Raw genomic sequence first — 27,917 nt, forward strand, 5'->3', positions numbered from 1 at the left:
ATGTGGTCAAGAAGTACCAGTCTGATAGCAAAGCACCAGCATCAGGGGACTGTGAAGCACAGAGGACCCTTGATTCCTCTGAGAACTTACAAATTCATCCCACAGAAAATTCCGATTTTGGATGCCTGCTATACAGGGCATAGACAGCAAAAAGGGAATTACAGACAGCATGAGCTAAGGTAAACTCATTGTATCCCTTATATTATTGTTTTATTCCTGCTGCAATAAATTACCTCATACTCAGTAGCTTCAAACAAACATATATTTATTATCTTAAAGTTTTGTAGGTCAGAAGTCCTCTGGTACAGGTATTATCAGACTAAATTCAAGTTGTTGACAGACTACATTCCTTTCTGGAGGCTCTTGGGGACAATTTGGTTCCATGGTCCTTCAGGCATTGGCAAAATTCAGTTCCATTCAGTTGCAGAACTGAGATCTCTGTTTTCTTGCTTGCTGTCAGCTGGGGACAGCCCATATATCCTAAAGGCCTATCTCCAGTCCTTGCATATGGCCCCTATGTCTCAGAACCAAAAGCAGGGCATATAATCCTCATGCTGCCAACTCTCTGACCTTCTTCACATCCCTCATCACATGTCTCTCTGACCACAGTGGAGAGAAAGGTTCTCTGCTTTTAAGGACTCATGATTACACTGGGCCCACTCAGGTAATCTAGAATAATCTCCCCATCTCAAGGTTCATAACCTCAGCACTTTTGCAAAATCCCTTTTGCTGTATAAGGTGATTATCACAGGTACCAGTAATATGGATGTGGACATCTTTGGGGACCATTACTCTGCTGAAAAAATATCTCTTGCTCTCTTACTTCCCCTTCTCCTTAACTCTGGAAGAGCCAGAAAATGGAAAGAACTATGGCAAACAAGTAACTACAATGATTCAGCCTCTGCTGGTCCCAGTGGTTCAAAGTGAGGAGGCAGGGAAAGTTGTTAATTGGTTGTGGGACTGCAGTTTAATTTTGGACTAGAAAAAGCTTTGTAATACCTCAGCCAGGGAGAAAGCTATGGGGGTTGTCCAACATGACATCAAAGTTTAGATAAGACTGTTTTGAACTACCCTGACTTAAAGATGAAGCTAGAAAAAGTCATTAGCCATTTGTGCACTCCCAATGAATTCAAGACATTCAATATACTAGTTACACATATTTTTATATTTTAATATATTTATGCTGTTTCATTACATTGTTAGCAACATGTTTTTTAGTAAATGTCAGAGAATATATAGTCCTCCATAAACAGGCTTATTGCTCCCAAGTACTGGAGTTGCAATGATGAGAAAGAAAGAAAGATGGCTCTTGTTCATCAGACAGCTCAATCCAGTGACATATTTTGATGCAATCTTAAAAGTAATTTCATAAAAAAAACAATAACAATAATATACATTTATTAGCCACTTACATGGGGTGATATTATACAAAGTACTTTGGTATTTTTTCATGCTTAAACCTCACAAAAATTACTTTTTTTCCCCTCCATCATTATCTCCTTAATACATACATAAGGCATCTGAAGCTCAAAGAAGTCAAACACATTTCCTGAGGTATATGTAAATTTAAACAGCTAGTAAAGGGGGGCATAAAGAAATCTATACCACTTAACCTCAAAGAATGGGGATCTCAACAAGTTGAACTTTATTCCCTCCTACCACTTTTTCCATAAATATATCCTGCTGGATACCCAAGCAGCAAAGGAAAATTCCATACTCCACTAAAATTTTTGTAGCTCAGCATTCTGATAGTTGTTCTCATCACTTTAGAAAAGTATGAATGTCATGAGGTCTAGACAACTAAGCCTCTCTGTTCCTTCCTTTTTCCTTCTCTTATTTATGATGGAATCACTCATCATTTTTAGGCAGATGGAGTTAATCAATTAATCATGGAATGAAGAATGTAGTGAGGAATGTTTTGGAAATATCTTAAAAGCCTAGTGGCAAAGGTTTACTCTTCTTCATTTTTAAAGAAACTTTTGGAGCAGGATAATAAATTATTCCATATATATAAAAGTGGAAGAAGCTATAAACAATCTTCAACAGAAGACAGCATGTTTACACCTCATGTCACTTAAAATTCTACAAATTGTATATAATTCTTGTAAAAATATTATGTTTCAAAATGGTTATCATATTTTAAAATGAGAATACTTAAAAATTCAATTTTATAGCTGTATTTAGAGAAATAAATGAAAACCCAATGACGTAATCTTTGAGAATGGAAAGGAAATACTGATGATAGACTAGTTAGGCATAGATTCCTTCACCACAGTCTTAGCCCTAGGTCCAGCTCTAGCCCTAACCCTAGCCTGAGCACTTGCACTTCTAGGTTCACACCAAAGAGCATGGCATTTTTTAAGTAATTGAGTTTATAAATGAAGATTTTAATACTTTTGTCAGGGTAAGTAGTCCTAGCTGCCATAACAAATGACTCCCAGATCTCAGTGACTTAGCTATCAAATGCTTCTCACTCACACAAATTCCAATGCAGATGTTTGTTGATCCAGTGACTCAAGTGCAAAATTGCTTCATTTCTTTGTAGCAACACAAGGGTATCCTCTGCTGGATATTCTGCATGGAACAGGAAGAAGAGGGAAAAGCACTGGTGAAAAATCTGGGTTAGGAGGCTAAGAGTTGTATAATTTTTCCATATTTCATACTACAGAACTGGATGCATGGCTTCACGTAGATAAGGCATGCGGGAAATACAGTTGTCTTGTGTGTCTAGGAGGAAAATGTAATGGCCTGTAAGGTGATAATAATAAGGAAAAGAACATGTGTGAGGGTTTTTTTTTTGTGAGTTCTGTATTTTCTGCATGTTTCTGTAAGCCTATAACTTCTCTAATTTGAAAAAAAAAAAGTGATGGTTTAATGAATATATGGTTTTATCTTGACCATTAAAAAACATCAATAATTTGTATTATTCAACCCAAATTAGGAATTCTTTTCAGGCTATAAATCAGCATCAGATTTTGATTCCCAAACGCAATAACATGTGATCTGGAAACTCACCCTCTGCCTCCTTCAAGGAATATTCAAAGTAGAAAACTTTGTTCAGAATAATAATGAGATGCTTCTTGCCTTTTTCACTTATATTCTTTCTCAAATGTGCAATAGAGTCTTCCAAAGTTTATATGACATGTGCTTGTATATTTTTGTGTTTCAAAATTTTCCAGAGAAAAAAAGACATATTAAGTATGGGAAAACCATACATATTAATGGCTCTGCTGATTTGGATGTATTATGTCCTCCAAAATGCCATTACCTTTGATGCAGTCCTTTGTGGGCAGGAAACATCTTGGTGTTGATTGAGTGGGAGACTTTTGATTGGATGTTTCCATGGAGATGTGGTCACTCAACTGTGGGCAAGATCTTTCACTGGATAATTTCCATGGAGGTATGACCCACCCATTCAGCATGGCCTCAGACAGAAGGAGCAAGCTTGCTACAGCCAAGAGGGACACTTTGAAGAAAGCACAGAAGCTGAGAGAGGAGCTTCAGCTTACAGAGCAACATTTTGGAGACAGCCTTTGAAAGCAGACTTTTGTTCTGGAGAAGCTAAGAGAGGACAAGCACCCCAAGAGCAACTAAGAGTGACATTTTTGAGGCACTGCAGCCTAGAGAGGAACATCCTGGGAGAAGCCATTTTGAAACCAGAACTCTGGAGCAGTCACCAGCCACATGCCTTCCCAGCTAACAGAGGTCTTCCAGATGCCAATGGCCATCCTCCAGTGAAAGTACCTAATTGTTGATGACTTACCTTGACACTTTATGGCCTTAAGACTGTAACTTTGTAACCAAATAAACCCCCTTTATAAAAACCCATCCATTTCTGGTATTTTGCTTTATGGCAGCACTGCCAAACCAGAACAATGGCTAATATCATATCTAAAACAACTGAAATCAGAAGTTAATGGAATGACAGGTTTTAAGTGCTAAAAGAAAAAAAAAAAAGAGTAAAAGTAAATCAAATGACAGATTTTAAGTGCTAAAAGAAAAAAAAAGGAGTAAAAATAAATCAAGTTCTTAAAAATTAGAAAAAAAAGATAAACAATATATAAGATGAATTATTGCCCAAAAACCTGCATATCAAGTAATGTCAAAGGACACTCTTTAGGCAGAATGAGTATTAGAAAAGGCAAATGAATGGTTATGTAGAAACATATAAAATATTATTCTATGTTTTTCCTATTTTTTCTTAGTTTCTTTAAAAAATAAGTGGCCATTGAAAACAAATCAATAACACTAAATTGTTGAGCATATTACCTAAGGAGATGTGAAATATAAATCAACAATAGCACAAAGAACCAGGGCATAAGTCAGATTTCTGTTGTAAGCTTTTATATAATTTTTTTTGCATTTTATATGAAGTGATACAATATTAACTTTAAAAGTGCAGTAATAAGTTAAGGAACTTATTGTAATCCACAAATAACTATCAATGGACAATTTAAAGGGACTACTGAAAAGGATTTGAGTAACCAAACAGAAGACAGGAAATTTGATTCAGAGGAAACAACAAACAAAGAAAAGATGGACCTACTAGGACAAATACCAAAAAGCAATGTAGTAGACAAAAATCCAAACATCTCAATAATTACATGTACATAAACTATTACAACAGAAAAGGCAGAGTTTGTGTTACAGAGATATCCATTGGCTACAAAAGACACAGATAATTTGAAAACAAAAGACTAAAACATAATATGTAAACCATAAGCATAAAAGTTGGATAGAAATGTTAATGTCAAAGAATGTGGGGGTCAAGAAAATGAGTATTATCAAACATGAAGAGGAGAGTTTGATAATGATAAAGGGGAGAATTTGTCTGGAACATACAAGCATTCTAAATGTGAATTTAATTAAGTAACTAACAACAGAGCTTCCAAACACAGGAAACAAGTCCAACAAAATTAAAATAGAAATAGACAAAGCCACTATGACAGTTGATTTTATCACCCCTCTCTCAGTAACTGGTAGAACATAGTCTCTGTTGCCCAGGCTACTATGACAAATACCACACAATGGATTGACTTAAACAATAGAAATTTATAGACTCATGGTTTTGGGGGAAGGAAGGCTTGCTTCCTATTTAAATTAGCATTCAGGATGTCCAGCAGTCTTTGAGTTCCTTGCTTTCCTGTAATAGGGTGATATCCTCTCATTTCTCTTCTGGATTCCCACTGACCTTTGGCTTCTGCTCCTCTCTCTGGCTTTCTCTCTGTAAGGCCTCCAGTAATAGAATTAGACCCATCTTGATCGAGTTCTCCCATCTTAGCTAAAAATAACGTCTTCAACATGTCCTATTTAAAATGGGTACACAACCACAGGAATGGAACTAAGATTAGCGGTATGTTTGTTTTTCTGAGGTACATAAATCACAAACATGTAGTCAAAAAATTATTATACAGATTTGAACATCACTGTCAACCAATTTGAAATAATTGACATTGTTAATCCTACAGTTAAAAACTACAGAAGATACAATTTCTACTACTGCAAATGGAACATACCCCAAAGTAGACTATATGATGGGGTTTAACAAAAGACTTATTAAATATCAAAACTATATTCTCCACCACAGAGAAATAAATTAGAGGTCATTAATGCTAAGAAATTTTTAAGACCCCCAAGTATTAGTAAATTTTTAAAACATTTGAATAATAAATGGATCATAGAAGGAAAAATGGGAAATTAGAAATTATATCTAATTGATAATGGAAACAATAAAGTTAAATAATTGTTTAGGTGCATCCAAAGAAGAAAAACTATAGCTTTATCGGCTCATATAATAAATTTTGTAAAGTTTAAAATCAATATGAATTCTTCCATAAATGAAAAGTAGGAGAAAAATACAGCAAATTAAACCAAAAGCAATTAGAAGGAAGAAAATAATGAAGACAATAGCAGAAACAAATGAAGTTGAAAAAGACAAATTATAGAGAAAATTAAAAAAAAATGTTTCTTTGAAAAGGTTGGTGAGGTTAACAAAATTCATAGGCAAAAAGAAAAGTTGAAGAGTTTTAAAAAGAGATAAAACATGTATGCACAGTATCAGAAATGAAAGAGGCATTCTGCCAAAGACATTATAAACATTTAAAAGGATATAAGAGTACAATGGAGCACCTGTAAGCTGCTTAATAAAAAAAAAAAAATGAATTCTTTGAAAAATAGACCAAATCTAATATATAAAGTAGCAGAAAACCTGAGTTGCTCAAATCTGTTTAAAGAAATGATTCTGTTATCAAAACCTTTGAACAGAAAATAATGGGCAACATGACTTCACTGAGAAATCTATTGAACATTTAAGAAAGAAATGATATCATCCCTATGGAAAATCTACCAGAAAATGGAGAAGGAAACCTTCCCAACCCATTTTATGGAACTCAATCGAGGATAACCGTAACATCAAAATCTAAGAAGGAAATGAAAGCAAATTACCACATAAAATCTATCATGAAACTAGGGCAAAAATTCCTAACAACTCCCTTTACAATAAAAATACTGAATGTTAATGGATTAAACTCCAAAATCAAAAGGAAAGATTGGCAGAAGGGATAAAAAGCATAATGTAACAATTTGTTGTTTACAAGAGACTCACCTTGGACCAAGGATACAAATTGAAAATGAAAGGATGAAAAAGATAGTCCATGCAAATAGTAAACAAAATGAGCTGGAGAAGCTATACTAATATTAGACAAAATGGATTTTAAGTCAAAAGCTTCTATAAGAGACAAAGAAGGATACTATATATTAATATAAGAGGCAACCTGCAAAGAACAATTAACAAATATAAATATTTATGCACCTACTCATTGTACACCAAAATACATGAGGCAAACACTGGCATAACTGAAGGGAGAAATAGATGTCTCTATAGCAATAGCTGAAGACTTCAATAAACTACTCTCATCAATAGATAGAACGTTCAGGCAGATGATCAGTAATGAAACAGAGAACTTGAATAATATGACAAATGAGCTAGACCTAACAGACATACAAAAACATTTCACCCGAAAAAGGAGGAGATACATTCTTCTCAAGTGCACATGGAACATTCTCCAGAATAGACCAAATTATGGGTCACAAAATGAGTCTTAATAAATTTAGAAGGATGTACATTAGACAAATCACTTTCTCTGACCACAATGGAATGAAGCTGAAAATCAATAGCAAACAGAGAACTAGAACATTCACAAAGATATAGACGTTAAATAGCACACTCATAAACAAAGAGTCAAAGAAGAAATTACAAGGGAAAGCAGAAAATATTTTGAGATAAATGAAAGCAAGAACATGATACATCAAAGCATATGAGATGCAAAAAAGGCAACATTAAAAGGAAAATGTACAGTCCTAAATGCTTGCATTAAAAAAGAAGAAACAGCTAAAATCAAAGACCTAATTACACTCCTAGAGGAACTAGAAAAATAATAGCAAACTAAACCCAAAGGAACAGAAGGAAAGAAACAACAAAGATTAAAGCAGAAATAAATGAAATAGAGAATAAAAAACCAATAGAGACCATTTACAGAACCAAAAATTGGTTCTTTGAAATGATCAGTAATAATGAATAACCCTTAGCTAGACTGACAAAGGAAAAAAAAGAGAAGATGCAAATAAATGAAATCAGATATAAGGTGGGGGACATTACTACTGACCCCAGAGAAAAAAGAAAGACCATAAGAGGATAGTATGAAAACCTGTTTGCCAATATATTAGATAACCTACATGAAATGGACAAATTTGTAGAAACACAAATAACCTGCACTGAATCTAGAAGAAATAAAAAGATGTCAACAGATCAATTACAAGTAAGGAGACTGAATCAGTCATCAGAACCTCCAAACAAGAAAAGCCCAGGACCATATGGCTTCACAGCTAAATTCTACCAAACATTCCAAGAATTAATCAAATTCTTCCAAAATTTGAACAGGTGGGAACACTACCTAACTCTATTCTTTAAAGACAAAAATCACCTTAATACCAATATAAAAATACTAAAAGAAAAGAAAATTACAGGTCAAATTCTCTTAAGAATATAGAGCAGAAATGCTCAAAAAATCCTAACAAATTGAATCCAGTAGCACATTAAAAGAATTATACACCATGGTCAAGTGGGATTTATTCCAAATATGCAAGGGTGGTTCAACATAACGAAATCATTTAACGTAATACATTACATTAACAAAACAAAGGAAAAAAGCACATGACCATCTCAATTGAGACAGAAAAATCATTTGACAAAATCCAGCATCCTTTCTTGATAAAAACAGTTAAAAACAGGAATAGAAGGCAATGTCATCAACACAAATAAAGGGTATCTATGAAAAAACCACTGCTAACTTCATACTCAATAGTGAAAGACTGAAAGCTTTCCGGCTAAGCTCTGGAACAAGACAGAGATGTCTTGTCACCCCTGTTAGTCAACATTGTTCTGGAAGTTCTAACCACAGCAATTAGGCCAGAAAAAGAAATATGGGCATCCAAATTGGAAAGGAATAAGTAAAACTTTCACTATTTGCAGATTACATGATCCTTTATAAGGTACCAAAAATCCAACAACAAAACTAGTAGATCTAATAAATACATCCAACAAGGTAGAAGAGCAACATGCAAAAATCAGTAGTGTTTCTACACACTAGTGATGAGCAATCTGAGGAGGAAATCAAGAAAAAAATTCATTTACAACAGCAACTAAAATAATCAAATATCTAGGAAAAAATTTAACCAAGGTTGTAAATGACTTAATTGCAAAAAACTGTAAAATTTTGCTAAAAGAAATAAAAGAAAATCTAATAAACAGAAGGATATTCTGTGGTCATGAATTGGAAGACTAAATATTGTTATGATGTCAATTCTTCCCAAAATGATGTACAGATTCAATGCAATCCCATCAACACCCTACTGTGCAGAATGAAGTCAATTTTCAAATTTATTTGAAAGGGTAAGGAGCCCTGAATAGCCAAAACCATCTTGGAAAAGAACAAAAGTGGAGGACTCACAGATCTTGATTTTAAAGCTTATTATAAAGCTACAGTGGTCATAACAGCATGGTACTGGCACAAGGATAGATTACAGACAAATGGAATTTAATTGAGAGTTCAGAAATAGAACCTCACTTCTATGGCCAATTGATTTTTGACAAGGCTTCCAAGTCCACTGAGTTGAGAAAGATTAGTGTCTTCAACAAACGGTGCTGGGAGAACTAGATTTGCATATGCAAAAGAATGAATATGGACCTCTGTCTCACACCATATACAAAAATTAATTTGAAATGGATCAAAGAGCTAAAAATAAGAACCATGACTATAAGCATCCTAGAAGAAAAGATAGGGAAGCATCTTCAGGATCTTGTGTTAGGGAATGGTTTCTTAAACTTGACTCCCAAAGCACAAGCAATAAAGTAAAATAAAATAAAATAAAAATGGGGCTGCCTTAAAATTAAAATCTTTTGCACATCAAAGGATTTTATCATGAATGTAAAAAGACAACCAACTCAATGGGAGAAAATCTTTGGAAACCACGTATCCAATAAGTGCTTAATGTCCAATATATCTTACAACTAAAAAACAAACAAACAAAGACAAACCATTTAACAGATGGGCAAAGGGCTTGAATAGACATTTCTCCAAAGAGGATACACAAATGGCCAGGAAGCATGTGAAAAGATGCTTAACATCATTATTTATAAGGGAAATGAAGATCAAAACCACAATGAGATACCATTTGATACCCACAAGAATGGCTAATATTAAGGAAAAAAAAAAAAAGTTCAAGTGTTGGAGATATTGTGGAGAAATAGGGACACTCATTCATTGCTGGTGAGAATGTAATTTTATGCAGCCACTGTGGAAGACAGTTTGGCAGTTCCTCTGAAAGCTAAGTATAGAATTACCAAATGTGGTGGTTTGAAGATGTATGTACCCAAGGAAAACATGTTCTTAAATCTAATCCATTCCTGTGGGTGTAATTCTGATGTAAGTAGGACATTTGATGAGGTTACTTCAGTTAAGGTGTTACCCACCTCACCAGGATGGATCTTAATTCTATTACTGGAGTCCTTTACAAGAGAATGAAATTCAGACAGAGAGGGAGGAAGCCACTGAAGCCAAAATCTGAAATTGATTAAACCTGAAGAAAAGGGATAGACCTGCCAATGCCACGGTGTGCCTTGCCATGTAACAAAGGACCAAGGATCAACTGCAGCTGGTCTCAGGAAAAAAGCATCACCTTGATGCCTTGATTTGGACATTCACTGTAAGTGAATAAATTCCCATTGCTTACGCCATCCTGTTTTATGGCATTTGTCTAAGCAGCCTAAGAAACTAAAACACCATGTGATCCTATGATCCCGTTTCTAGGTACATACCCAAAAGAAATGAAAATGGGCCCAAACAAATATTTTCACACCAATATTCATAGTGGAATTATTCACAATTACCAAAAGATGGATGCAACCAAGTATCCATCAATTGATGAATGGATAAACAAAGTGCAGTATATACATTCAATGGGATATCATTCAGCATTAAAAAGGAATGGAGTTCTGATTCATGCCGCAACATGGATGAATCTTGAAGACATCATGTTGAGTAGAATAAGTCAGACACAAAAGAACAAATGTATGATCTCACTGATAGAAAATAATTAGAATAAGCAAATTCATTGGGTCAGAATCTAGAATATAGGTTACCAGTTACTGTGTTCAAGGTAGGGAATGGAGAGTTAATGCTTAGATTTTACATAATTTCTATTGGGTTGTTGTAAAGTTTTGGTAATGGATGATGGTGATGGTAGCAAAGCATTGTGAATGTAATTAACACCACTGAATTACAAATGTAACTGTAGTTAAAAGAGGGAAATTATAGACTGCATATATGTTAGTAGAATAAAAATGAAAAGAAAAAATATAGGACAGTACAACACAGGGAACTCAATTGTAAACAATGACCTATACTTAATAGAACAATTATAAAAATATTCTTTCATGAATTATAAAAAATGATCACGGTGTTAAAAATAGTGTGTATATGGGAACTCTGTAATTTATATATCTTATGCTTGATATTTCTGTAAACCTATAAATTCTCTAACAAAAATTATTAATAAAAACACCTAATAAAATATTAGCAAAATAAATCCAGCATTATATATTAAAAGGATAATGAATCTTGATCAAATGGAGTTTATCTGAGGATAGCAAGTTGCTTTAACATTTGAAACTAAAATAATAAAATAAAGTTTATAAACAAAATAAAGGTGAAAAATTATATAATCATCCTAAGAGATAAATAAAAAGCATTTGAGAAAAAAAAAACACTCATGAATGATAAAAGAAAACAAAACTAAAACCTCAGAATATTATGAATAGAAAGGATTTCTTAGATTTGTCAGCAGGCATCTCCAAAACTATCTAAACTAATATAATTCTTAATGTTGAGACATAAAAATCTTTCCCCCTAAATTCAAGAACAAGAAAAAATGCACTCTCTTACCAGTTCTATTCAAAATTTTACTAGAGTTTCTAAGCAGTGAAATAAGCTAATTATTCAAACAATCAATCAAAAGATGACATACAGCCTGAAAAGGTGAAAGTAAAACTGTTAATTCATAACCATAAATTTTTATCTAGTAAACCATAATGGATTACAGAAAATTGTCTTAGTTTTCCTGAGCTGCTTTCACAAATACCACATGATGGGTTGGCCTAAACAATGGGAAATTTATTGGCTCATAATTTTGACACTAGGGAAATCCCAAATCAAGATATCAGCAAAGCTTGCTTTCTACCTGAAGATTGTAGTGTTCTAGTTTTGCAGGTGACAATCCTTGGGGTTCCTTAGCTTTCCCATTACATGCCAATGTCCTCTCCTATCATGCTTCTGTTACTTCCAGGTTCTTTTCATAAGGCCTCTGGTAATCCAGATTAAGGCCTGGCCTGCCCTGTTGCATGGCCAGGCCACAGTTTAGCTAAAAATAACATCTTCAAAATGTTATGGTTATGATGCATTTTCACACAGAACGATGTAGATTAATATTAAGAACATGTGTTTGTTGGGCTACATAATTTAATCTATGGTAAAAATAAACTACTCAAACTAATAAGTAAACTACTAGAACTAATAAGTAAATTTATCATGGTTTCAATATACAAGGTAGAAATACAAAAATCAATAGTGTTAATGTCCACATAGTGACAAAAATATTGCAAAATAATTTCATTAATGATTGTATCAGAAACCATAAATAATACAGGAATGTTGTATCAGAAACCATAGATAATATAGGAATGAGTTTAATATAAGGAATGCAATACTTCTAAACACCAAACTGCAAAATATAGCTAAGAGAAACAAATGAAGCCCTAATTAAATGGAAATATTTGCCATGTTCTTGGTTTGTAAGGTTCAATAATAGGAAGACGCTAGTTTTCTCCAAATTGATCTCTATATCCAAATTGATCCCAATTAATATCTCAACAGAATTTCTACAAGAAATTGACAAGTTGATTCTAAAATTTATATGGAAATGAAAAGTACAAACAAAACTATCCTGCATAAGAAAAAACATAGACAAAAGATTCAGTATTCTGATTTCAGGGTTGTTTCATAAAGCCATAATAATAATAATAATAAAAACAATCCTTTTGTAAGGATAGAGAAATCAGTGAACACAACAGAGAGTTTTGATAGTTTCCAAACCAGGTTTTCAATAATGCACCAGGGAGAATCAATATGAAAAGGAAATGCTTTCAACAAGTGAAGCTAGAACAAATGGATAAACATAGAAAAATAGTGAACCTTTACTTCTGTCTCACACCACACTCAAGAATATAATTCAAAATATATTCAAGACTTAAATATAAGAGCTTAAACATTTTAGCTTTAGTAAACATAAGAAAAAACTTTCACAACCTTGGGGTAAGCAAAGATTTTAGACAGCGCTAACCCTAAATTAGTAAACAACGATAAATTAGATTTCATTAAAGTTAAAACTTCTACTCATTAAAAGACTCTACTTGGAAAGTGATAAAGGGTAATAGAAATTGGGAGAAAATATTTCCAATACATATAACAAAGGAATTTATTCAGAATATATAAATAATTAATAAAAATCATTAATATAAAGATGAATAACACAATGGAAAATGGATTTTAACAGACATATTTTATGGTCATTAAGAATACCAAAAAACTCAAGATCATTAGTTATCATGAAATGCAAGTTAAAAACCATCATGTGATATTACTACATACCCACTAGTCTGAGTGTTACAATAACAAATATTGTGAAGGATGTATGTGGAACTATCATACATTACTAGAGAAAGTATGAATAATACTTTCTTGGAAAAGCACTTGCATTCTCTTGTAAAATTAAAAATACAGCTACACTATGAGCCACCAATTTCATTCCTATATATTTACCCAGAAATAAAAACACATCCACAATAAGACCTGTACATAAATTTCCCTGGAAGCTTTATTTATAATAATCCCAAACTGTAAATTACCCAGTTGTCCAAGAGCACGAAAATTAATTCAGAAATTTAATTATAGCCATGAAATGGTATATCATACAGCAATAAAAAGAGATAGGAATATGATGTAGATGAATCTCAAAACATCATTTGAGCAAAAGAAACTGGGAAAAAAATGAATCCATACTGTATTATTCTATTTGTATGAAATTTTAAGAACAGGAAAAATATAACCTATGGTGAAAGATAGCAGAATGTTGTTGTTTAATGTGATAAGAATTAACTAGAAAGAGGTTTATTTCTGGAGAAAAATTAATTAGATTTCAAAACACAAAAAAGATGGAGGGCAAATGGATAAGCAGAATTCTGCATGCAGAATTTTGATACCAAACCCCTCCTCCCACAAGCCCCAGAAGAACAGTAACCAGCATCTAAGGTTACATCTAGCAGAGATTAAAAAAAGTTTTATTTATTTATTTGTTTACTTACTTAGTTTTACTTCATTTACTTATATATTTTATGAAAAACTTTACTACATCAGAGAAATGATCTACAGTTACTGATTTTAGATTGCTCAGCAAAAGGATATTATGTGATGGCAGTTGGTACAGCAGACCTGGAGAAAAACCAGTCCAGATGGAGGCAGAATAAAGGAGTGTTCAAGGAGTTTTATTTTCTGGGGGAAAATGACATTAATCAATTACTCATCAGGTATGATCCTGTGGAATGCAAGTGAAATTAAAGAAAAAAAACAAAAAAAACACTCCTTCCTTAAAAAGTACTTGAGATACTCAGCCTCAATTTGAGTAGGTATTTAGAAATATTAGATGCATAACTGAAGGAATTGGCATTAAAAGTGTCCTTTAGAGAGTGAACTAATGAGAAGAGTGGGAACAAGCATAATCGGGGATGCATAAATTAACCCCTTTGGTTTTTCAATTTTTGGATTTTTAAACTATTAATATGTAAAACTTTGATAAAAAATGAAAATTTAACAAAAATTTAAAAATCATGTTTTCACATTCCTTACTCAATGACTTTTTAAAATGAAGTTCATATGAAAACTAAAGTCTTCAACATGTCTCACAAGCCCTCGATCTTTGTCTTGGCTTATCTTTGCAGTCTTACCTCACTGTACTCTCTCCTTATCTTACTAGCCTTCAGCATCATTCATTCATTCATTATAATTCATAAAATTTGGCAAGTCTTTTCTTGCTCCGGGCTTTCTCTAAATAGAATGCTTGTCTTTCTACTTCTCCCCTGGCTACTTACACTCATCCTCAGGCTACAGCTTTCTCTGACCCCAATTTATCTGTCATACTCTTTCAGGTTACCTTTTCCTAGTTATCATGTATCATCCAAGAGAGGGCTTGGCTCATTGTGGTACTCCCTGAATATTTGTTTAATGTAAATGCTTTTGAAGTAATTGGTCCACTAATTATAGCTCTGGTTAAAAATCTTAACCCTCATGACTTGAAAACCAGAAGAAAAAAACATAGAAGAAAATCAACCAGAACCCATTTGTTCATGAACTACTAAGAATTAGCATCTGTCTAAAATATAACACTGACACCTGGATAATTTATAATTATGATATAAAAGTACATGAAATATAAGCTATTAATTAAAATTTAATGTGGGATTCAAAATGAAAGAGTTAAGCAGACTGAATTGCATGCAACTCACTGGGGGTATCAGAATTATTTTAATAGACTATTATAGTATTAGTCATTAGATCAATTAGTCTATCCAATGGATATTTAAAATTACTTTGCCATTAGATTTTATTCAGTTAAAATTTTTAAGTTTTCAAATATTTCATAAAATTATCCTCAATATTCTGTGACAAATGAAATTTAAATATACAACTCCATGGGTTTTAGTAGCATAGAGTAACATAGTAGCACAGAATAGATCAGAGTGTGGCAAGGATGTGGGAAAATAGCCAACTAAAGCAACTTGAACCTCACACTTATAACCTCCTTCCAATGACCAATGTAATGTGACAATGAAAAGTCTTTTCACTGTGAAGGGGAAATGTTCAGAACTCTCTGAAATGCCAGGAGAAAAAAAAAAAAAGGAAAACAAATATAGTTGATATGATTGAGTACTTACTATCTGCCAGATACTGTGATCTAGATAAAAAAAAAAATGAAGATGTTTAATTTTCTTAGAAATAACTAGAAATGAGTGGAACTAGAATTTGATTCCCTCAATTTCTAAACCTGTCTGAAATACTGCCCTACGTGTGAAAAGCTTTCAAAGCAATAATGTCAACTGTAAAAGGTGAGTTACAATTAATTTTTAGGATGCAATAAAACATAGACTTTTCATTAGGTTAAAAACTAGTTGTGAAAATAACTTCAAAGTCATCTCTTCAAAAATCTGCAACTCCCACCTTCTCTCTAACTAAGCCAACTTGGCAGGTGATGTCACTGCCTTCCCCTCTATGTGGGACCTGACTCCCAGAGGTGTAAATCTCCCTGACAACGCAGGACATGACTCCTGGGGATGAATCTGGATCCGGCATCCTGGGATTGAGAAAATCTTCTTGACCAAAAGGGGGATATGAGAAGAAATGAAATAAAGCTTCAGTGGCTGAGAGATTTCAAATGGAGTAAAGAGGTCACTCTGGTGGACATTCTTATGCACTGTATAGATAACACTCTTATGCACTGTATAGATAACACTCTTTATGTTATGTTATGTTTATGTTAGCTATTGGAATAGCTAGCGGTAAATACCTGAAGCTACCAAACTCCAACCCAGTAGCCTTGACTCTTGAAGATGATGGTATAACAACATAGATTACAAGGGGTGACAGTGTGACTGTGAAAACCTTGTGGATCGCACTCCCTTTATCCAGTGTATGGATGGATAAGTAGAAAAATGGGGACAAAAAGTAAATGAAAAATAGGGTGGTATGGGGGGATGATTTCTGTGTTCTTTTTTATTTTTATTTTTTATTCTTATTCTGATTCTTTCTGGTACAAGGAAAATGTTCAAAAATAGAATGGGGTGATGAATGCACAACTATATGATAGTACTGTGAACAGTTGATTGTACACCATGGATGATTGTATGGTATGTGAATATATCTCAGTAAAACTGAATTAAAAAAAATCTGCTACTCCCAATTCAGAAACTACCATCTTTGCCAACTAGAAAATTTTTACTGTCAAATTTTTATTTGTCAAATCCATATAGCTGGGAATTGAAAAAGGTGACTGGAACACAGAACTCTGTGATTCCAAAAGTAACTGTTTCCACTCTGCCAATCCACCTCCTATATGCAAAAGCACAGATCAAAAAATAATCAAAATCACCACTTTTATAAATGCAGCTCCATCATTAATAAAGGCCTCTAGATCCTACAGTTTTTCTAACATATGGTAATATTTTGATTAGAATAAAATATTCACATCACTGCTCATAATATATACATTCAATATTCAGAACAAAAATATAATGAGAATAGTGATTATAAAATTGATTACTGATTAAATTATACATTGGAATGTTTTAATAAATATTTCTGGAATTCTGACTTCTTATCTGTGTTTAGCTTCACCATGTCCAGAAGATGTTTTGACTCATTCTCTCAGACTTTCTTCTTAAATCTGCAAGCTGGGAATTGATTGGAACCCCCATTTTATGTAGTAGATCAGAGAAGTTAAGTAATTTCCCTGAGGTCAGACAGCTGAAAGGTGACAGAGCTAGAATTTAATGCATGTCTGCCTGCATTAAAAATCCTAAGGCTGTTGTCATCATTCTATATTGTCCAAAAATACTGTGTGATAAAAATTGTAAAATTAGTGGCAATGTTGAGTCCATGGTTATCAAGATCTGCTTAATTTATTCTTTATCCTTAATGAAATAGGCTGGCCTTGTCTTTCAAATTTAATCAAATTTAATCATTTTGCCTTGACAATATCTTTGTTAAGTCCCTTGTTTTCTAGACTGGCTATTTGATGGACTATTGAATAACCCTGTCAACAGTTGAGTTCTGATCAAATCTTTAAAACAAATATGAAAGTTTGTATTTACCTAAAGGTCAGATTGTGTACTGTCCAAATAGGCCTAATCTTCCCATATTTTGTCAGATACTATACGTTATCTACCCAATAGCTACCCCCTATCCTTCCTGTGATAGTTAAGTTCATGTGTCAGCTTGGCCAGGTCACAGTGTCCAGCTGTTCTGTCAAGCAAGCATTGACCTGATTATTCTGAGTGGATATTTTGTGGATTTAAAGAACAGCAAGTGGATTACATCTATGGCTGATTACATCTACAATCAACAGAGGATACTGCATTCCACAATGAGAAAAGTACCATCCAATCAGTTGAAGGCCTTAAAAGAAGGGATGATTTCTGCAGTCAGAAGAGAGAATCTCCATATCTACTTCAGCCAACCAACCAGCTTCTTCTGGAAATTTATCATAAATCTTCATCAGAGTTTCCAGCTTGCGATCTTCCCTATGGAATTCAGACTTTTCTTTCTCCACAGTCATGTGAGCCAATTTGTATTATTTTTTAACCTAATATTCATAATATTTACTATATGCTGAATATATAGAGAACCCTGATGAATGCAGCCCAAAATATAACCTCACTTTTGTTCTGGGACTCAGTGTACCCAGCTCCAGAGTATGAATTAGGATTTTCCTAATCCATTGTTTTTACAGTGATTGGTCTAGGAATGAATTCTGATATATTTCTCACTATAGAAATATTCTACTTAATAAAAGTGGCTTGTAAAAAAAATCATATGGAGCCATCTTGGTACCATGAAAGAAGATCTTTCCACACACTGGGGATGGCAAAGTAGAAAGTGGAAATGGAAAGGTTTTGCATCCTTAACTTCTATCTCATCTCCTTAGCTCCAATGTCACAAGCTTTGTTGTTAAGTGAGTATATTTTAGGACAATTTTAGTCCAAAGCATTCCTTATTGATACACAAGTTGATGAGACAGATGGGACAACTGAGTAAATTTTTGCATCTGTGAGAGTCCACCCATTAAAATAACAATTTTTCTTAAATACTAATTTTTAATTTAGCAACAGATGAACAATCATTAATTCAGAAAATATATATTAAGTGCCTACTCTGCCATGCACTGTTGTTGTTTGGGGGAATATGGATGGCAGGTGACAATAAAGACAACTTCCTTCCATTGCGGTCTTTATAGTCTAGAGGGAGACAGGCAATATAAAAATAAATAAGTTGAATGCATCATAGATTTGATAGTGGTATGAGTAACACAAAGCAGGAAAAGAAAAAAGGCTGTGCTGGAGGGAGGAATTTGATAAATATAGAGTTAATAGGGAAAGCCTCTGTGAGAAGATATTAGAATAAAGGACTGGAGGAATCATGAGAGCAGAATATGTAGATAATTGTAAGAAGGACATTCTGGCTAGCAGAAGCAGCAAAGCTCTTGAGGCAGAAGAATGCCTGGCATGTGCACAGAAACTAAGGGATCTACTGTGGATTGAGATGAGTGCAAAAGGGGTTAGTAGTATAGTAGGGGGTGAGATCAGAGAAGATGCAGGGAGCAGCAGTGAGGGGGGTATATCAGACAATTGAAAAAGTTGGCCTTAATTTTGAAGAGTAAAGGAGAACATTGGGGGACTTTGATCAAAAACATGATATGATCTGACATGTTTTAACAGGATCATTTTAACTGGGATGAGAATAGAATGAAAACAAAGAAGGTAGACATAGAAGAACCAGATAGGAGGCAATAGCAGTAAATGAGAGAAGAGATGATGGTGGCTGGGCCCACCAAGTTGTGTGTCTAATCTCTGAAGAGATACTAATATCCATAACTGTGAATTTTAAATTGAAGAATATTTGATAAAATTTGGAGATGTGAAGGCATTTTAGGAAAAGAGAGAGTGGAGAATCACAATGGCATAGATCAGCATAGGGTATCTGAATGACAAAGAGAATGAGTGGTAGATTGTTTTTGAAGAACTACAATGGTACACAATAGACAATAGCAGTCATCTTCACAATCAACACGCTTTCTCAGCTAAGCCCATTTTAATTTGGTCAGTGAATTTAATGATATTTGTTCATTTCTTTCCATCTTTATATCCTCTCCCTCCCTTTCTTTCTTTTAAGTTTCCCATCCTGTCTCTGTCTCTCCAAATGACCCTATACTTACCACCCCCTAAAAAAGTATAGCCAAGTAGAACAATATCTATTTTGGAGACATTTTAGATCAACGTGGCTTGGGGATTATCCAACCAGTGGTTTAAATTTGATGTGTTCCTGTGAACCTGAAAATGAAGAATACTTAACCTCAAGCTGTTATAGTCTGAGGAACTGCTGAGATCCTGACTGAGACATACACTATGGCTGAAAATTGTTGACAGACTTCATCACATGGGACTCTCAAAACTGAAACTCACAGACATCTAAAGGAAGGCATCAAGTGGTGAATACAAAGAGACCTGCAAAACACAACAGATATCAGAGGAAGTACATATGGCAGATAGAAAAAAGACGTCCTGTTAGGCACTCAGAAAAGAATGGTGGCAGATAATGGGGACCAGTCACACCAAGGGCAAGAGATAAGGTCATGGTTTCTAATAACCTGTTGGCAGCAGGCAAAACAGGACTCCAGTCTTGAAAGCATTTGCACACTGGACTTCAAATTAAAAAGTAAATTCTAGAACTTGAATTAGAATGTCAAATACTTAATCTGAAGGACAAGATAAAGAATAGGGATAAACACAAGCATTCTGATAGGTAGCCTCGGTTCATCCTATATACAAACAAACCTGAAGTTAACATTAAATGATCTCATATGTGAAAACAAAAGTAGTTTGTAGATAGACACCAGAAGAAAACCCAAGGATTTACACTAATATCATTTTTAGAGAATCGGTGATAAATCGTGGTTATACATTTGTTATTTGTTATTCCATTTTGTGAGTAACAACATAATATTTTAAAAATACAACTATAACAATAATAAAGGAACTACTGCTTTTGAGGACTTGTCATGTAGCAGTTACTTAATACAACTGGTATTTTATGTTGTGAAATGAATGCAATAAAGCTGCATAGAATGCGCCTTTTAAAGAGGGGAAACTGAGTTTCAGAGAAATGAAGTAATTTGTCCATAGTCACAGATTCAGGTAGGAATTTAATTCCACACCTTATCATTTCCCACTAAATCTTGCCTCCTTTTAACTAACCTGCAATAGAGATGCCTTTTTATATCTGTATTCAATTGTTTTGTTCCAAGCAAATCAAATTGTAACAAGGTACTCCTATAGACTATTAAAGCTGAATAGAAGTTTATGGATCAAAGGAGCAGTGGTTCTCACAGAGAAAGAGAAAGGGAGTGATTTTGGTAAGTGTGAGTGTGGTGGGAGAAGTCTGGGAAAGTCACCAGCAGGCCTAGTAGCCAAATCCCAGCCCTCACCTACCACCCGCCTTCTTTTTCTATTCTGTGCAGATATTTCTATTCCACTGGAGGAGATGTTCTCTCTAATAAAACAGCCTGACCATACCTTAAACTGAAAACCAGGAACAGTTCCTGCTGCTTATCAGAATGGAAGCTCTCAGTAGCAGGTCTTCATCTCTCTAGGGTGGATAAATACCCCACCTTTAGGTAGCACAGATTTTCTCTTTTCTGACCTGAAGCAGGGTGTGTGCTGTCACCAACCAACTCCTACCCAAGCAGTTAGCCTCTCCAGGAGATCAGCTATGGAGTGAGTTGCTATGTGGTGTGTCATGGGAAAACGGGCTCAAGCAATCTAGAAACTTTTGGCGAAAGAATGTTTTATTACCTACACAGGACAAAGGGTCCAAAAGAGCTGGGGAAGAGATCCCACTGTGGCCAGTTGCCTGGGGAGGCCAACTGTTTGGGTCAGGTGGATGGCAGCTCTGCATGTCACAACACATGCTGTTTGAGGGTAGAATATTTATCCACTTCAGGGGAGGGGGCCCTGGCACTGAGAGTTCCCTGCCCTGGACAGTATCTTGGCTGCTTGTTCCCAATTTCCAGGTTTAAGTTTTGGCTAAACCTTTTCGTTAGATCTAACACCCTCCTTACATTGTAGAATCAAAAAAAGACTGAAACATCTGTACACGATATTAAAAGAGGCAGGGGCTGGGCATGGGCTGCTCAACATGTGTCTCTGACTTTCTCAACACCACTCATGATGGGATCTCTTTCCCCTGCTCTTTTGGACCCCTTGTGTCATGTAAGTAATAAAGCAGTCATTTCCTAAAAGTTTCTGTTCTGTCTGAGTCTGGGTTCCCATGATACACCGTTTAGCAACTCACTCCATAGAGAGGAAGTGAAAGGATATTCTAATAGTCAAATATCTAAGGATATTTAAAAATAGTAACCGTCTTTGATACAGTTCCCCAGGTGATTCTTGTTGGAGATACTGAGCTACAGTCTACCAGCTGCATTGCATCACACATTAGGAACTTAATGCTGAAAAAAGTGTTTCTAGAATGTCTCATAACCCTCCAGGAATTAACCCCTGGGTCACTCATTGTGATGCCTGCAAATCTGCAGTTTAACAAACCTTCTAAGTTATTCTTATTTATAGTAACATATAGGAGAACTCCTTATCTAAAAGTATTGAAGGATTTGCTAAAGCTTTGCACCTAATTAGTGTCTCAGACACTTAGAATCCTGGTTTCCTCTTGTAGTCAGAATCGTTTGGAAAGCATATTGTTTGTGATGTATGAAGAAGCTAGAAGGAACCTCCATTTCATCATATAGGTTGTATGCCTAATACTAATATGCATGTAGTGGTAATAAATAACAAATGTTGACTAAATGAACCCACATCATATAGACAGAAGTTAACTGGAATGGAAAAATAGAGAGTATTTAGATCTCCCTGGTTTAAAAATGGAAGGCACTAATATTGCAGGCAAGCTGAACAGACTGATTTTTTTTCTGTCTTGTACTGAGTTTATCATGGCCTCATATTACCTTTTGCCTAGTTAGAGAGAGAAATGATCTTGAAAAAGAAAGTATAATAATAGTTTTGTAAATTGGCAAAGAGTAAAGGAAGTTGCTTCTAACATAAGAATAGTGAATCTCAATCTCAGAAAAGTAACCTTAAAGAATGTTTCACTAATATAAATACAGTCCTCAAATGCTGGCTAAAAAAATAAAATACTGTAGAAAATTTCTAAGATTTATAATATGATTCTATAGTACAGTATTGACTTATTTAATCTTACAACCAAAATCATAACAAAGTTACATAAGTGTTATGTCATAAAGGTATTAATTTTAAATATTATTTCTAATACAAAAGCACTACTGGTTTTTCTATCAATTTAAATTGAAAAAATTGTGTTCCTCAGTTGCTTCCCTTGATTGTAAATATATGAACAGTCTTTCTCTCTTTTATCTAGATTGTCAAATATTAAATTTGCTAGGCATGTAGTTTTTAGTTTTTCTATACGTTGCAGTTTAGACTAGTCCTGGAATTTCCAAACTTCCTAAGTGCAAACTGCAAAAACAACTTATAGCTTTCAATGTTTCATTTTAGCTACCCTTTTTTCTTGGGGAATAGATTGTTTTTATAAACTTTTTGTTTTGTTTTGTTTTGTTTGGATATCTTGGAGTGCAGGTGCCAAGCATCTTGTCTGGACAAATTATTTAGTATGACATAATGTTTCTGTTTTTCTCTTCCTCCTCTCCCTCTGGCTAGGGCTCCAGCATCTCTGCCCTTCCACTAAGCAGATTAAATGTGTGATCTCCTTCAAGACAGATATTAATGCCATTCCATCCCTTTGTGAATATGAGATTAGAATTCTAAATGTTCAAAATCCAAAAGCTTTTAATGAAAAATGATAGGAATTATCAAATACCCAGAGCACAGAGAGGATGGAATAGTATTTGCACATTATTAAAGACCTGAATTATTTAAGTTATTTTTAGATTTGAATTGCTTAGAGGAGTTTTAGAAAAGCTCAGTTTAAACTAGCACTTGCTAGTTCTTACTTCAGCAATCTTATATCATTTAAAAATTTCCATAGAATGGTTTGGCTGTCACAGTGGACATATCTTGTACCTCAGAATGACAAGAGAGAAATATTGAATTTTTTTAACAAAATTATGTAAAAATAATTTAATTCTTATGCCATCTTTAAAACCTATTTTCTTAGAAGAATACTTTGCTTTTCTTCTATTTTCAGATTTCCTAGTTCTCTGGTAAAAATGTTATTTTTTCCAAGACTTGTAGGAAATGTAGAATAATAGTATCCAATAGTAATACATTAATGAACAGTGGAATAAAAAGCATCTGCAATAACCAAAATATATTTTAAATTTTCTCCAATAATTTATGAGTGGTAAATATTTTGTGAACAGCTTCCTCATAGGAAAAATGGGAAACTACCATATCTCTGTGTTGTTGTGAGGGAAGCCTGGTGGGTAATTGGAAATCTATAAATATTCAGTCATGTTGTCCCACACCCTCCCACCTTAATATTGCCAGTATGTTTTATTTTAGTAATTTTAATTAGAATGTAGTGATATCCTTAGTGGTTAATGATGAACACTATTTCACATTGTAATCTGTCATCCTTACATAATCTTTGCTTAAATGTTTGTCCATATCTTTTGCCCATTTTTAAATTGTTCATTTTATTATTGGTGAGTTTTGAAGGTTTATTATATATTCTCAACATATAAACTCTGTTGGATATGTTATTTTCAAATATTTCTCCCAATTCATAGCTTGCTCAATAATGTCTTTCTGTATATTCTGCATAATTTGCACTCTTTGAATTATCTATTGGTTTATTTGCTTGCTGCTTTAAAATTTGAGTATGGATGCTCTCTTAGCGGATTCCTACCTGCCTACAGAATCTGCAGCCAACAGAAGAGTTCTGAGTTACCTTTGAGACCAAAATGACCCAGAAAATGGCCCCAGAACCTAAAACAGATCCAGAGATACAGAATGGTATTTGATTAGACCTTAGACTTCCTGTCTCTAACTGAATTTATCAGATCATTATAATCTCTAAATGTATTGTTTTGTTCCTGCTTGTATTTTTTGTTTGTTTTCCAAACAAAACACCTTAGAACTCTCACGGGATATTTTAGAATAAGGATGAAGGCAGGAAAATGTAATAACTCACTAAATAAATTGTATATAAAGATATCTCTATGCTTCTCAAAAACTAGGAACTGCCTAGATACTTGATATTTAATTTAATTTATATATTACATAAATCTGAACTATATAGTTTTGATTAAAGTATATGAATTTTCACTGACCCCTTTAGATATTTTCTATTTATTTTGTGTTTTGAACGTATCTGTAGAAAATAAATTCCAATTAAAAATGTCTTCTTTCATTAAATGAAACGAATTCAGGTTTAAGCTTCCTATTCAGTCATATTTTTTTTTTTTAATCATTCAAAATGCTTTAAGAAAATGAGGGATGCTGTGGGTGAGGATGAATGTTTCATACTAATAATTTCTGTTTAAAAACAAAACAAATCTTTGTTAAAAACCTAAACTAAAACATATCTCTATCTTTCAGACACTGGCTTCATTTCAGTCAATGAGGATGAGAAAATTGCCACATTTAAAATCTCATGAATATCAGCTAGTAAACATTGTCTTCTGCTATTCCAATTTAGTGTGTAATTAATAAAATCATGAAGCATTATAGATTTAGTTTGACAGACAGAAGCAAAAGTAAATATGACAATTTCCAGGAATGGCATGTCCATGTGGAAAGAACAAAAGACATAGTTCTAAAAATACAAAGTTCCTGGTTTAAAAATTTTTCAGCTACTTCCAATGTTATAAAATAGCATTTAAAAGACTATTGTGATATATTTAAATAGAATTTAAAAGACTATTGTGATATATTTAAATGTTTTAATTGTTATTATTGGTTACAATCAAACACATCTTAATTTTAAACTCATAATTTAAGCAAAAATGTTTTTCGAGTAGGCATCTTTTAGGTTGGTGGAAACCTACTCCCCAAAGTAATCATATTTAACCTATAAAGCAGGGACCTGCTGAAAAAAGGAGCTAATGCCTCAGACAGATATTACATGCTCTAAGAATGACTCTTATTGACACTTTTACTCTTCTCCTGTTCTTGACCTAATTATCTGTCCCTGTTGCTGGCCATTTCCTAACTCTTAATAGATTACTTTATCTTCCTTTGAGATTCTTTTTCCTCTACTTGAGATGTTCACTTTCTGTAATTATTACTGCCATCAGTGCATCTCTCAGTGTCATGGAAGATCTATTTCCCCCTTCTTTTTACAATATAAAATAAAGATAAATATAAATAAGCATTGTAATATACATGCATAGATTTCATGGAGGAAACATACAAGCACTATAATTTGTTTATATTATATACATGCATTTTATGTCTTTTCTTATTTTATATCTATAGATGAAGAACCCTCTATGCTTTCAATACATTTACTAATGATCTGAAAGCATTGTCGATTCAATAGTGAGAAATTTCTTTTTAATTATATACACACACACATATATATATATATATATGACTGTGTATGTGTGATATATCACTATTCTTGGCTCTGGTTACTTAGAACAGTTGGGCAGTCACAGACTTGCCTAGTGTCTATCTCAAAGTCATTGTCTGCACCTCTCCTTTTTCATTATGTGCAGATGTTTCAATATGAATCCAAATTCCACAGCCTAGGGGAGATATTAGGTCTAATGGAATGGTATAGCTGGTCTAAACCTACATTAAACCTGAAACTGGGAATAAGGAACTCCAGTTACATGCCAGAGTAGGACCTTTGCACAAAGGTTGCTTGATGCATGCTTTTTGCTCACTGGCAGGGGCCCCCTTCCCCTGGGGTGTACAAATACCATACCCTTAGGAAGCACAGATTCATCTGTCATCTCTGATGTAAAGCAGGTACCCGAAAGATTTACAATCAGTCATGTATATGTGGGCATTAAATGCCAAAAAAAAAAAAAAAAAAAAAAATCAATCCAGAAGGAAAAGCTGAAATTCAACTTCAGCTGGCCTTGCATGCAGAGGACACAACTAACTCCCATTTTTGCAATGAAAGTACAGCACTGAAAGAAAGAGATGCAGTGAAGAACTTTCTTCAGCAGCTGCTACCCAAATTCAAAAGGAGAGAAAATAAAGAACTGCAAGAGAAACATTGCAGGAAGATCCTGTTTTGTTTCAGCTTTATAAAGACCTTGTGAGTCAAGTGATCAGTGCTGAGGAATTCTGAGCCAATCATTTAAATGTGAATGCCATGGACAGCTCATCCACATCCAATCATAAGCAGGATGTTGGCATTTCTGCAGCATTTCTGGCTGATGTCCAGCCCCAAACAGATGACTGTAATGATCTGAGATATAATTTAACCTCTTATATCATTGAGCCCATATTTAAGAACTACCCAGCAACAACAAATGAATTATTCAGAAAATGTTCCCCACACCCTGATAGAAAAGCAATTCTGGACACATTTATTCCAGTCCCATTATTTTCAGGGACCTGCTGAATACAGGAGCAAAGGACATCTTTGCAGAATGTGCTAAAATAGATTAAAAAGGGTTAAAAACATGGTTTCATTGAGAGTAAAAAAAATCTCACTAGATTTGAAAGCTTTGGCTTTGGAATATAAATCGTCAGATGAGGGCTATGACATTTCTTCTGTGCCCTCTGCTTCCAACTCTTCTAAATCCATAAAGGAGAATAACAATGTTGCCATAATCAAGAGATTTAACCATCACAGTGCCATAATCTTGACAGCACGTCTCAGGAAACAAGAAACACAAAATAAGCAAAATGGTGAGCCCAGCAGCATGCATGAGAATTCCAGAGATGCAGACCACCTTCAAACAGCAAAGGGGCAAAGTTACAAGAATAACTTGGGAAAAAATAACTCCATAAAAAGATTGCACCAAAGCTCAAGAAGTCAGATAAGTATTATTATGGTCCAACTCCAATCCAGTCACTACAGTATGCAATGGGTCATGACATTATTCTTTTCAAAGTATTAGACAAGAAATGGAAGTGTATTCACCCAAATTAACTCAGGTCTCAACTAGCACAGCCAGTTGTACCATCTCAGCCCTGTCACCTGGAAGGGCACTTATGCAAGGAGGGATAAAGGGAGCTATAAACCAGATGATGCCAAATAATATTCAGTCTGAGTTAAAACACTTGTATGTGGCTGTTGGGGAACTTATATGGCACTTCTTGTCCTGCTTTCCTGCTAACACACCATTCTTAGAAGAAAATGAAAAGTAGTTTGGAACAATTCTCAATAAAGTTCTGCCCATTCTAAGAAAAAATACAAAAACAGTATTTAAGCATGCATTTGGTAAGTCACATAGAAGCGATGCTCCAGACAGCTTACAATAAGCTCCACACATGGCAATTATGGCATATGATAAAGAAAATCTGA

General features: G+C 34.1%; 1 pseudogene; it reads left to right on the top strand.

Moving 5' to 3' along the window:
• Positions 1-27,917, top strand: LOC119506017 (annotated as a pseudogene).

This window comes from Choloepus didactylus, chromosome 11 (assembly GCF_015220235.1).
Source record: "Choloepus didactylus isolate mChoDid1 chromosome 11, mChoDid1.pri, whole genome shotgun sequence".
Classification (NCBI taxonomy): domain Eukaryota; kingdom Metazoa; phylum Chordata; class Mammalia; order Pilosa; family Megalonychidae; genus Choloepus; species Choloepus didactylus.